The following is a 14,437-nucleotide window of genomic DNA, read 5'->3' as shown; positions in this document are numbered from 1 at the left end:
GAAAATGGTCATACTCTCAAAAGCTATGATATAGATTTAATGCAATCTCCATCAAAATAGCATTAATATACTTCATAGATCTAGAGAAAACATTCCTAAAATTCATTTAGAAACAGAAGAGACCTAGAATAGCAAAGGTAAACCTGGACAACAAGGCATAGGAGACTTGAAATTATACTACAAAATTACTGTGATAAAATCAGCATGATACTGGCAAAAAAAAAACAAAAACAAAAAAACCAGACCTGAGGATCAACAGAACAGATTAGAAGATGCAGGCACAATAAAAAGACCCTTAGTCATCTTATCTTTGACAAAAGTGCCAAACACGTTTACTGGAAGAAGGATAGCCTCTTTAATAATAAATGGTGCTGGAAAAATTGGATTTTCACACGCCAAAGACTAGAACTAGACCCATGTAGTAAAAGTCAAAATGGATCAAAGATCTAAATATTAAACCAGAAACACTAAGTCTACTGGAAGACAAGGTAAGGAGAAATCTTGAAGTCACGGCAGTAGGAAAGGGTTCATGAATGAAATGCAAACCACAGAGGGAGTACTTCAAAAAATCATCAACTGGGCTCTCATTAAAAAGCTTTTGCACTTCACAAGAAATCATGAACAGAGTGAAAAGAAAGCTCACAGAATGGGAGAGAATTTTAGCCAGCTGTCCCTCAGACAAAGGGCTTCTATCTAGAATATATAAAGAACAGAAAAGCATCAGGCCCCCCAAAATTCAAAGACCCAACCCCAAAATGGGCATCTGAAATGAGCACGCACTTCCCAGATGAAGATATGCAAATGACAAATAAAAGCATGAAGAAATATTCAACACCATTGGTCATTTGAGAAGTGCAAATTAAAAAACCCCAAGATGCCATCTCACTCCAGAAAGAATGGCTATCATCAAGAAATCAGCTGATAACAAATGTTGGCGAGGTTTTGGGGAAAAAGGAACGCTACTCCATTGTTGGTAGCAGTCTAGAATAGTACAACCACTGTGAAAATTAGGTGAAGGTTTCTCAAAAATCTAGGATTGGAGATCCCATTCAATCCAGCTGTTCTCTTTCTGGATATTTTCCCAGGATAATTGAAAACATCATACCACAGAAATGTATGTTCACCTATGTTTATAGCAACACAATTTGTAATAGCTAAATCTTGGAAATAACTCAAATGACCCTCAACCACAGAATGGACAAAAAAAGAGGTTATTTTATACAGTGGACTATTATACAGCTATAAAGAAGGATAAATTTGAGACATTTATAGGTAAATGGATACGGCAAACTGATGTGTAAATATAGTACTGTCTCCCTAGTGTAAAAAAACTGAAAGAGTAATAAGATTCAAAATGTATAATAGATATTGTGAAAATGAAAGAGAAAGAAAGTAGTCAAAAGGTTAACCAGGATAGGGAAAAGCAGAATCAGAAGAAGGGAAAAGATTATACATTTATAGATATACGTATACACATGTGTGTATGCTTATATATATATATATATATATATATATATATAAAATATAGATAACTATACTACAAATATTTATAAGTTCATCAAAAAGAGCAGCTTGTGCTCTCATTATTTATTTAATCATTTTATGCCTAAATCTTCTAACCTGAAAAACTATTTCTAAGATAACAATACGCAGTATACTAACTAGTATTAATTTCCTATTTAAAAATTTTGGCTTCATTTCTATTTTTTTGGTTTTGTTTCTAAAATAAAATTTTAAAAAATGGCAGGTGGAGAACCTGCTGAGCTTGCAAGAGTACCAAAAGACAAAAAAAGATTCGATTCCATAGCAACAAAGGTAGGAGAATGAAAACCAAACAATAGAGTCATATCAACCTAAGAGAGGAGGGTATTTCTAGCAGGAAGGCTTCACAGTAGCAAGCACCACAGACCTAATAAAATAAAGGCTAATGATAATTCATTAAATGCCAGAGGTAGGACACCACAAAATGGATGTGTTTTCTGAAAACTTAAACAGCACAGAGTAGTTGGAAATGAATAACACTGTAATCTAAATTGCACACTGAGTTTTCTGTGTCCACTTCCTGCTGTTCTACCTACTACCAATTTAGTGGCTTAAAAAAAACAGAATCAGCTCTGGGCATCAGAAGTTTCGAGTGGGTTTCACTGATCCCAAATGAAAGTGTTGGGCTCCTTCTAAGACCGTCTGAGAGTCAGTCTATTTCCTTGCGTTTCTAGCTTCCAGAAGAATCTTTTTTTTTTTTTATTTAAAGAAAAGGAAACGAAAAAAAATACATGGAGATAAAAAAAAGGGTAGAAATAATATAAAATTACAGACAAACAAAAGGTAAGAAATTGCCGGTTGATAAGTTACACATTGTCATCTTTGAAATAGCTGTTCAGGTTATAGAATTAAAGTATTTAGAATGACATTCAAAAAGTGACCCTACAAACCATTCTGCTCTATGATCGAACAAAAGCTCAGTAATATGATTATCAGTCCTACACATTTGTTTTACATCTCAAAGAGGGTAAGATTAAACATATCAAAACAGAACAGAACATTTAAAAAATAAATAAATAAAAAACAATTTAAAGAAATACAGATTTCAAAGCAAGTCCACTGGAGATCTTCATTATCTAACTGTCTCTAGCTTCTTACAAATAGTTGTCCCTATCTTCACCCACTTTATATACTTATTGCATATTATAGAACTAATCAAATCATTACAGGATGATGAAGTCTTTTTAGGTCCTCAAGTTCCAAATTAGGGAAGACAATAGCAACTACCATCGCGTCTCTCATTCTCTTTGTGATAGCCGTCCCCATCTCTGCATATGCTGAAGTTGAACTGAAGAAACCAGTCCAACGTCATTCTAATCAGCAAACAGTAGATTGCTAGAATTTATATTATAATGCTACAAAATAAGCCTCGGGTTTCTCAGCATCTCTTCCTCAGAGTATTTGTTCCTTACATCTTGCATTATATAATCTGTTCCCGCAAATAATTTAAGAAAAAAAAACCCATGTGTGAATTTCTACCTATGTATCTATCCTCTCTGTATTATAATTGTTTTGCTGTCTTGCTATGACTTGGTTTTCCAGAAGAATCTTTATTCCTTGGTTTCCAGAAGCAAGTGTAGCTGCTTCAAATCTTCTGAAGAAGTCTCTCTTTTCTATTGCTATGGGCCTTTATAATTGCATCTGTACCATCTGGATAATTCAGAATTATCTATGTATTACAGAGCTAGCTGAATAATTATCTTCATCTGATCTGCTGGTTTAAACCTCTTTTTAAAAAAACACATTGTATTCACATTTTCTAGAGATTACCACATTAACATTTTAGAGAAAAGTTTATGCTGTCTCCCACAGTCTCTGGATTGATCATTATTTTTAAAATTCCAAGGTACACTAATTCTTAGAAATTGATTGTATGCACCCTGTAGTCAGAAATGCCTTTCAAGATGTTTAGCAGCCAGTTGGTGGAAATCCCAACAGGCCAAAATAAATGCTAACTACAGAGCTGGAGAGCCTCATTTATTTGGGGTACGACCCTTCCTAGTTGTGGAACATGGGAGCTAGCAGGTTAGGGCTATGCCAAAGGACAGTGTGAGACGCTCCAGCAGGCTGAAGGTGCTTGGGCAGCCAGCACATGAAGAATTTGGTCAACCAGCACGTATGTGTGCCAATGTTAATACCAAGCAGGATAGAACTGTGCCAATGTCCTGAAGAAATCAGCCATATTTCTATTTGACTTGCATGTGGAAAAAGATCTAGGAGGAAACATCCTGAATTTTGTTTAGTAGTTCCACATAAATGAGGATGTTTATGCTGAAAATGTTTATTAAAGGGACCTGACATTGTCCCTCAGAATTTTAAATTTTGCAAAGAGGATTTGTTCATTTATTATTTGCATGCTTCAATTTAAGACTGAAAAGAAAGTCTGAAGAATTGAATTCCAACAATAAGAGTTATTTTAGAGAAAGAGCCTTGTAGGGGGCAGAAGGACATAAATGAAAGAATTAAGCACCATCTCCACATCTAGATCACGAGAGTTTCCCAAAGCACCAGGAGATTTTAAATAACTTCACAAATGAATTCCAAAATGTGTCAGTCTACACTTAGGACTTTCTTTTCTGATTCTGGGAATTAAACCTAAGACCAAGAGCCCAGTAAGTGTGTGTGTGTGTGTGTGTGTGTGTGTGTGTGTGTGTGTGTGACAAAGTCGCCCTAAATTGACCAAGTTGGCCTTGCACTTGGAATCCTTCTGCCTTGACCTCCAGAATAGCTGAGATTACAGATGTGCACATCACATTGGTTTAAATTTTTCAGTCCAAAAATGTGTAGACTGCACCACAAATTCAATATGTGAAGGAATTTTGTATAAGATAAAGGTAGCATGTGAGATCACTGGAGTAAACGTAGGCTTTTCATTAAATGATTCTGGCCTCAGTATATTTCTGCTTAGAGAAGAGATTTTTCAGGTATTACAGAGGGGACTAGGAATAAAAGCAAAATCACGCAGAAACATAAGAAGTGTTTATAACTACTCGTTTGGAATAAACTAAAACATTACCTAAAGAAGCTGCATAATAGAAAGTCTGACTACATAAACCTATAAAATGTATTTATAGGCGAAGAGCTACCACTTAGAATGTTTTTTTTTGTTTATTTTTTGTCTTTTTCCTTTTTATCAGTACCAGGGATCGAACTCATGACTGCCTGCTTGCAAGGCAGGTGCTTATGCCACTGAGCTAAATCCCCAGCCCCCAGAATGTTAAAAAAGGCAAAGGAAGATTGTGGAAAATACATGAAACGCACTCCAACATAAAGAAGTAGCAATTGGAAAAATAAAGAAATTCTGCGATTATAAAAAGAGACAATTGAGCTGAACACAAATTATCGAAAAATAGAGATCAAATAAAAACAGCCAATGAACACATTAAAAGAAGCACAATTAATCTTGTAATCCAAGAGATATAACTTAAAATAGCAGTGTTTTCTCCCTCTTAGATTGGTGAAATTAAAGGGAACCTAGCTGGGAGTGGTGGTGTACGCTTGTAATCCCAGCACTCAGGAAGCTGAGGCAGGAGGATCCTAGCAAGTCTGAGACCAGTCTGTGCTACAAAGTGAGCTCAAGGCCAGCTTGAACTGCATAGTGAGATTCTGTGACAAATAGACAGACAGACAGACAGACAGACAGAGAGAGAGAGAGAGAGAGAGAGAGAGAGAACTCCTGGGTAAGTTTTACTGACAAGTCAGGAGGATTGGATAGGTACCAGGCAATTGAAGGGATGCTTAACTCTCTTGCTGTAGGAATTCTTACAGTGAGAAAATAATTTCATGTTTCTCTTGAAAGACAAAGATCAAAACTCCTATAAAACTGGAAATTCACAGCCACATATTTTTGGAGGCTTCAGAAGAAAGCACCGTGGGAACCCCTGGATCTTGGACCTCGGGTTCCCAGACTGACTCCACAGAATTCCGTGAGACTTGGAAACAATCACTTCACAACCCTGAATCTTAATTTCCTCATCTATAAGATGGAGAATTCAGAACCCTCACTTGATCGTCTATAGTTGTTTTGAGAACTGAATTCATTAAGTCACATGAAAAGGTTTTACAATCTATTAAATACAATTCTGATGACATTTAAAACTGTTTCTAAGTATGCCGATAACTTTCAATTAACCGTGGTGAATTTTTTACAAGCTGTATTTTAAACTGAAGTAAAATAGCTTAAAGTAGATTATGGTTAATCTGACTCTCCCATCTAACCCTCTCTTTCACTCTCCTTCCCTTCATTTATTCTTTCCTCCTTATATTTGTTCTGTGTTGCTTGATTTTCAAATTACTAGTAAATTTGTAACATGTTTAAACTTTATTTAAAAAAAAAAAAAGCATAACCGGGCACGGTGGCACAGTCCTGTAATCCCAGCACTTGAGAGGCTGAGGCAGGGGAATTGTTTGCAAGATTGAGACCAGCCTGGGCTACAAAACGAACCCAAGGCCAGCCTGAAGTTCATAGCAAGACCGTGTCTCAAAAAGACAACAACAACAAGGCATGGTAAACAATCTTGTGTTAATATCACCCAGAGTTAACTGTTGCTGAGAGACAGAGAGAGGAGAATGGAAGAGAAAAACAGAGACACAGAGAGGGAGAGAGACACGGAAAAGGAAGAGGATGGGGAGGAGGAAAGGGAAGAAGGGAGGGAAAACAGGAGGATAAGGAAGAGAGGAAGGAGGAGAAGAGGAATCATTCACAAGAGGAGGGAGAGAAGAAGCAGGAAGAGGAGAGAAAGAGAGAGGAAGAGAAAAATTAGAGATTCCTTTTGAGATCTTTAATACTCCTCTCTTTTCAACTTTCTGATTCTCCTAATCAGCTGAGACCCAATACCCGCCACCCACCACTTAAAGGAGGAAAGGTTCGATTTAGTGTGTGGCGCAGGCCACAGTGCCATGGAGTGATACCCCAGGGCCTCCCTCCACCACCCACCCAAAGGCAGCAGCCAGGAGCAGGCTTTGCAGGTCTGCTGGGTGATCACATTAATGGAGTGGCCATGGAGAAGTTTGTTAGTAGATGCTCATACTATTGCATTTCTCATGTTTTTTAAATGTTTATTTTATAAAGAATACAGGTTTATGCATCGGACAATGTTGGAGGCAGTTCTCTTTCTGGGCTTTGCGTAGGTATGGATTATAATGACAGGAACACGTGTGAGAGTGATCTCACGTCAGGACAGGAAGCAGGAAATGGGACGGTTTTACACTGATTTTGCACTTTTTTGAGAATAACAGTAGTTAATAGGTTGAGCATTGTTATCTTCAGAATACTTCATCAGCACACCAGATATGGGCTTACGAAATTCTCCAGACAATATTAGCAGAAACCTTTCTTTTCAGTGAACTAAGAGAAACTAATAGGATAAATATCTTGAATTTTTTTTCTTTTCCCTTCCTTCTTTTTCCCCTTTTACCCATCCTAGTTTCTTTTTCCATTTTTAGCAATTTCTTCTCATTTCATAATATGTACTGTGCATTTGATATCTTATTTACTATTTTAGTTCCTCACTCAAGGAGACAATATGATACTTAAAACATGTGAGTTCAGTCTATTTCACTTATGAGTATGGTCTCTAGTTGCACCCATTTACCTATAGAAGTCTCAAGTTTATCCTTCTTTGTAGCTGAAGAGTACTCCACTGTATAAAAAGAACATAGCTCTTTTTATCCATTCCTCAATGGATGAATATTGAGTTGCTTCCAAGATTTAGCTTTTATGAATTGTGCTACTATAAACATGGATGCACATTTATCACTGTAGTATGATGTTTTTAATTTTTCTGGGAAGATACCCAGGAGGGGAATAGCAAATGGGACCTCTAATCCAATTTTTTGAGGAATCTCCATACTGATTTCAAACCTAAATCTCTTGGAAGAGAAAGTAGATAGAAACCTTGAAGATATAGATGTAGGCAGAGAGTTCATGAACAAAATCAAGACCACACAGGAATAATTCAAAGAATCAACAACTGGGATCTCATCTTACTAAAAGCTTTTGCACATTAAAAGAAATCACCAACATAATGGAAAAACAACCCACAGAGTGGAAAAAAAATTATCCAGTTGTCCCTCAGACAAAGAACTTATATCTAGAATGTGTAAAATTGAAAAAAAAAAATCAAACACTAAATTCAAAGACCCAACCTGAAAATGGGCATCTGAGATCATTAACAACTTCTCAGGTGAAGAAGCAAATAAATGTATGAAAAAATGCTCAACATCATTGGTCATTTGAGAGATGCAAATTAAAACAGCACTGAGATTCCATCTCACTCCAGGAAGAATGGCTGCCATCAATAAATCAACCAATAACAAACGCTGGAGGAGCTTTGGGGGAAAAGGAGCCCTTCTCCACTGCTGGTGGGAGTGCAGACTGGTGCTACCACTCTCATTCTGTCTTACAATATAATACCAAGGCATACATGTGCTAATCGACTGTTTTTTAAAACTTTTTATATATATATATAGTATAAATGATAGCCTCAAAGCCTCCAAGTGCCCCAGAATTTAGGTGAGAAATTCTGGAACGGAAAAGAATGGACGTGTACTGGTCCCTGATATGTGCAAGTACTTTCCACATGTGATTCCAACGCTCCCAGAACAAGTTTCCACTTCCTCGTTGTTCAGATGCTAAAAATGGCTGAGTGGTTACATTATTGTGGAGCTCACTGGTCCAAATCACTGTAACTCCTTATAACCTTGCAGCAAGGCCTCCTTGGTCTGCACCTCCTTCATCCGCACTGTGTTCTATCTTCCACCCTATCAATGCCAGAGTAGTATCTTGTCGCTTCTGTTTGAGGGCCTCTAGAATCCTCACAGCAGCAGCTTTGAAAGATTCCGCCCCAATTACCAGCTATCACCTTTTTAAAATCATCCTCTGTTTCCTTCAATGCATTTCTTCCACTGTGGTCCATTCTCTTCCTGGGATGCAGCAAGCTGTTCTCTCTGCCGGGACTAGAAAGCATTCTTTTCATAAATGCTACACAGTGAAATCTACCATATCGACTTACCAACTTCTGGAATTTGGTGTATCTCTCATTAGCATGATTCTATGATATATATTCACTTACACCGCTTGTCTGTCTTTCTCTTGGAAGATAGAATTTCCACAAAGTCAAGATTTCTTTGGTCTTGCTTTTAAATTTATTTTAACTTTAGCTTCCTGATTTGGTCCCCGTACCTACAGTAGTAGTAGACACATAGTTAGGCCCTGGAACATATCTACTGAGTGAATTAGTGATTATCTAAGTTCTACTAAACCAATACTAGATAGACAGAGACTCCAAACTAGTATCTAACACCAAATAGTAGGTTTTTTATTTGAAATAGCCTCTGAGAGAAGTCTAAAACGTCCTCATCCATTTGTAGAAGTTATTACTGAAAATATGGGAGTCTTAACTATTATCCTCATCAATAGCAAGAGCTTAAGAGGGAAACTTAAATTTCCCTAAAATCCAGTGGTTCTCTCCTACTCAAAGAGATTTGGAGGACCACATGGGAGCTTGTTTTTTTCACTTGCAGTACATGAACTTATAAAACAGACTGCAATCAGATAAGCAGACACCTGCCTCCCTTCTGCAAGACAGAGAACCAGATGGAGCTGCTTTCCCATCACTCAGAGAGGCCCTCTACTTTCCCGATATAATTCAAACCTTTTCCTGCCTGAACAAAAACTCAGAGAGAGGATCATTAGAAGAGTGCTTAGACATCAGGAAAATATACCAAGTAAAGAAAACAAATCCCCAAGTGTTTAGAAATACCTTTGCTTCATATCAAATTTGAACAGTTACTAGGCACACCACATGGAGTTATTTAGGAGTATCCCTTTTTGGTTTGGAGGTTCCTTTCCCCCTAAATCATGTTCTCTTTATTTGCAGGGTCCTTCTTTCTTCCACGATGAGTTGCCCCTTGCCTAAGTCAACAGGGCTCAGTTGCTGCTGACCTGGAGGGCGGAATCAGCCAGCTCTGTGCCTCCGGAGCACACTCCTTCGACCTGTTGAAAGTCCTAGAAATCAGCCTGTGAATTACTGACCAAGGCCATTCCACTCTTCCACATCTACAGCAATAACTGTATTTTAGTTCTTTCATTTCTTTTATACATCAAGTTGTGACAAATGCAAGTGGAAACTTTCCAGGAAAAATGAGTTTATCTGAGCAAAACCCTATGGTACCTCATGGCAATTCATTATTTTTCAATTAAATTTACTGCTGCTTGGCAGTTACCCTGGTTTAATTTTCTCCTGTTTGTTTACTGAACAGGGAAACACATAATACGAAGCATAATAAAAGTCAGATTGAGTTAATTAAATGCGGAACCAGAAAACCCGAACTCTGTCTTTTGAACAGTTTTCTCATTAGATTTCTGAGAAAGAAATATCATTCTGAGCTGAAATGTATTTTGACATTTGCAATGCGTTATTCGGTCAGGTTGGGTTGTTCCTTTTTGCAGTCTCAGGAAGGGAGCCAGTGTTAGTTCACACCAGTTCATCGGGGATTGAGGTACAGGTAGGGAAGGTGAGTAATACTAGCACATCCAAACATTTAAATCAACTCAAGGCTCTTCTGGGGCAAAGAAAATGGTTCTGTCATCTTTTTTCGGTAGGTCTGTGGTCTATGTAATGACCGGAGCACATCAGGAGGGATTAGGGAACAAGCTTTGTAATTAGATTGCTTTATTTCAAGCCATCTTTAGAAATTCTTTGATGCCAGTTCTGTGATTACAGTGATTTCTCTTTTTTGTATGCAGAACATCAGCTTCTCAAAAGAAAAAACAAAATACAAACCTGTAAGAAATCGCTCTGGGGAGTAGGGGAATGAATTCAGAAATATACAAAAATTTAGTGGAGTTTCTCGGGTCACATCTGTCATGTGTATATAAAATACATTTCAGTCTCCAACTTCAAAGGGCTGAGGGACTTATGATAGAAATAGAGTAAACTTCTGTTCATCTTATGGGATTTAACCACGTACATTCAATTAAAGTATAGATTATTTTCCAGGCCTATGGTTGGATTTTAATATGTGCATGATTTGTTCTCTGTCATAATGTATAGAAGTACCATTAAAAAAGGAAGAAGACATTTAGCCTATTAAATTATTAATAAAATAATTTTTGTTTATTAAGTGTCAAGTTCATATAAATTAACTTTCCCAAATACTATACATGCTCCATCAGGTGGAAGAGAAACTACTATTTGATTTTTTTTTAGTCAAAATTAGAATTTTTTTCTCAACTATAAACTAATATTTTAAAATAATATATGGAGATTCTTTACTCCTCATTCATACATACTGTGTCAGTTTTAATTTTTTTCCTATTCCCAAACATGTGGAAAAGCAGAGACATTCATATAAGAAAATTAAATGTATAATTATCTCTCTTGGCCCATAAATAATTAACAACTAATTGACGTTGCTGTATATCTGATCATAACTTTAGATGCTCACAAATAAAATTTTATTTGAGCTATTACAATGTTAATTTATAGTAGGTATACTTAAAGTAACTTTTTAAAATCTCAAATAATGCTTGCTTCAGCAGCATAAACACTAAAATTGGAATGATACAGAGAATATTAACATGGTCACTACACAAGGATAATATGCAAATTCATAAAGTGTTCCATATTTTTTAAAGTCTTAAACAAATGAAATATAGCAGTCTAAAACAATCTACTCTACCATAAACTCTCCCTCCCCATCTGAACACAGACCTGGCCTCAAGTCTACAATTATCACCAAAAATAATCAATAAAGTTAATTTTTGTGTTCATTCCAGGGCAATTTTGCAAATACTTACAAACATATCCACACGCAGAGTAATGATTTTTTTGGTTATGAGATTTGAACTCAGGACCTTGCGTTTGCCAGGCAGAGGAATAATGATTTTTAAGTTTGATTTTTAATCATAATTAGCATCAGGTTTCATAGGCACCATTTTTCTTCTCTTTTAAGGGTAATGATGTCATGAATGTTTGCTCTGGTCCCCAGTGTCACAGTAAGTCTTTCCATAACTGCAAAATATTCCATTGGAGAGACTCATAAGTTGCCTGGCTATATGTATAAAAATTCAACTTGTTACCGATTTTTCTACACTATAAATCCTTGTGGCAAGCTCTTAAAGATATATGTATTTCTCTGGGATAAATTCCAGCATATAGGTTTGCTAAATATGGATAATAACCACCATAACAAAATCTCTATGTTTAGCATCATGGAAATGTTGGAAAGTTAAAAGTAATAAGAGAAAACATACATTACTCATCCTAAAAGAGGAGGTGGTTACATTTATTACTTGGAAAGCAAAGCTTTTTAAATTATACACAAAACTTCTATTGCTATGTCATTTACATCTATTAACAGCTTTTGAACTATGATTAATTTTCACATAAAATTCTTTGACTATAATTAACAATCTTTTTATAGGTACATGTTTGTGGTACATAATGAGTACATTCCTTGTGGGTAATCGATCCATATTTTTGCATTTTCCTTTCTCTCCATATACAGTATCTCTTAGTTTCCTTCCTATTTACCAAAGAGCAATCTCCTCGTTCCTACTGTGCATCTTTTACTCTTTGATTTATTTTTACAGTAATTTGTGTTTCTCCTATAAAATAAATCATATGATATTTAAGTTAGTATGTCTGAAGTACGTCACTTACTATTATGAATTTGAGGTGCATTCATTTTCTTACAAATGACTCGTTTATTCTCCTTTAGAGCAAAGTAGTACTCTATTGTGAATAAATACTACACTTTTTAATACATTCATCAATCAATAGGCATATAGGCCTCTTTCACAATTTAGTTACTAAGAATTAGGCTGCTATAAACATTGTTATGTATGCATCACAGTAATATAATGTCGTTAGTTCTTTTAGGAAGTGTATTAGTTATTTTTTACTCATTGCTGAGGAAAAATACCTGAAGCCCAAGCTGGGAAAGGAAAGGTTTATTTCTTACAGTTTTTGGAGGTTTCAGTCCACACTCAGTTGGCTCCAAGGGCATGACGGGGCAGCCTTTCATGGCAGCTGCAAACAGGAACCAGCAAAGAGCAAGACATGCCTTCTTCCTGCCATTACATCACATCCTGGCTCCACCCCTTTGTGGGTGGAGCACTGACATCATCAATCCAAGCACTACACAATGAACCAATCACAGATGCACAATGCAAACTCATGAGGCCTGGGGGACACAGGCATGAACTATGACAGGAAGGTACCTAGAGAAGGAATATCTCGTCAAATGGAATTTCTATTTTATTTCTATTGTTTCCAGGAATCTCCATACTAAGCTCTATAATGTTTGTGCTAGTTTACATTTCCCAAAAAGAAATATTCTTTTTTCCCTGCAGTCTGGCCAGGATTTGTTATTACTTGATTTCTTGATAATATCCATTCTTTCAGGAGTAACGTGCAATCTGAATGTTGTTTTCTTTTACATTTATTTAGTGATCAGAAGTGGTGAACATTTTTTCATGTATTTATTGACAATTTCTACTTTTTCTTCTAAAAAGTATCTATTCATTTCATTTGCCCATTTTTATTGGGTCTTTTATTTTGGGGGATCTAATAAATTTGTGTTCTTTATATATTCTGGATATTAGTCCTTTATCAGAGGAATAGCTGACAAAATATTCTATGTGCCATCTCTTGACTCTGTTGATGGCTTCCTTTGCTGTAGAGAAGTTTTTAATTTGATATGATTCCATTTGTTGATTCCTGAATTGAGATTCTGTTCAGAAAGTCCCTACACCCGTGTCTTCAAGTGTTGTACGTATTCCATCTTTCAGCAAATCAAGTGTTTCTTTTTTATCATCTAGGTCTTTGATCCATTTTTATTTTAGTTCAGTACGTGGTAAAAGATATGGGTCCAGATTCAGTGTTTTGCACAGCATGTAGCAAGTTTCTACAGCACCTTTTGTTAAAGAGGCTGCTTTTCCTTCAGTGTGTATATTTTTGACTCCCTTATCAAAGATCCAATAGAGGAATGTATGGGATTGCTTCTGCATCCTCTGCTCTGTTCCATTGATCCACATGTCTGTTTTGTGCCAATGCCACCTTTATTACTGCAGCTTGTAATATAACTTGAAGTCTAGGATGTTGATGTCTCTTGTTCTGTTCTTTTTATCCAGGTCTCCTTTTACTCTAGGTCTCTATTGGTTCCATGATAATTTTACAATTGTTTTCTCCAGTTCTGCAAAAATGTGGTTGGTATTTTCATTGGTATTACATTAAACCTGCAGATAAGTTTTGGTCATTTTAACAATATTGGTTCTTGCGATCCAGGAACAGGCGATATCTTCTGTATTCTGGTGTCCTTTTCAGCCTCCTTTTTCAGAATACTATAGTTTTTGTTATCGACATTGTATTAGGGTTTACTAGAGAAATGGATATAACATAAGATATACGAAGGTATAAGAAATTGCAAGATTGGCTTACAGTGGTGAGACTCAAAGTCAGATGAGGGAGCCTGCAGAGGGTGCCCTACAAATACCTAACAGGAGGCCAATGGGTCTGTAACGGGATGCTGAAGAATTCATGCTGAAAGGCAGTACGATGAAGGCTGAAGAGTCCCAGGTTGGAGCTGAACATTCTGAGCCAGAAACCAGGAGACAATGTCCAAGCTGAAGGCAAAGACTGGAGCTCCTGCAGAGAACCAGCAGTCCCTCCTCAGTTGCCTTTTATTGTACGCCAACTACTTTCTATTTGTGTAGCACTCAACCATCTGCATGCCCTCCTCTTGCACAGGCTGCTGCGGATTACAAAGTAAGAACCCTGCCTCCCGCTGAATCACTTAGTTCAACTTCTGACCTTCTCAAATTGACACAATGAACAATATCCTAAAACAATTATGGTTTCTCCTCAATACCCCAGAACATACAGCTGCT

General features: G+C 36.6%; 1 non-coding gene across 1 annotated transcript; it reads left to right on the top strand.

Annotated features, from left to right (window-relative positions):
• Positions 1–11,070: 11,070 nt before the first annotated feature.
• On the top strand, positions 11,071–11,177 carry LOC111755763 (U6 spliceosomal RNA). Its single transcript, XR_002790325.1, has one exon. It is a non-coding gene; the product is annotated as a U6 spliceosomal RNA (small nuclear RNA).
• Positions 11,178–14,437: the final 3,260 nt, after the last annotated feature.

Source organism: Cavia porcellus, unplaced genomic scaffold (assembly GCF_034190915.1).
Source record: "Cavia porcellus strain 051 isolate PalLab524CR breed Dunkin Hartley unplaced genomic scaffold, mCavPor4.1 scaffold_32, whole genome shotgun sequence".
Taxonomy (NCBI): Eukaryota; Metazoa; Chordata; class Mammalia; order Rodentia; family Caviidae; genus Cavia; species Cavia porcellus.
Note: the sequence above shows the minus strand (reverse complement) of the source record. Positions and strands in the feature narration are given on the sequence as shown.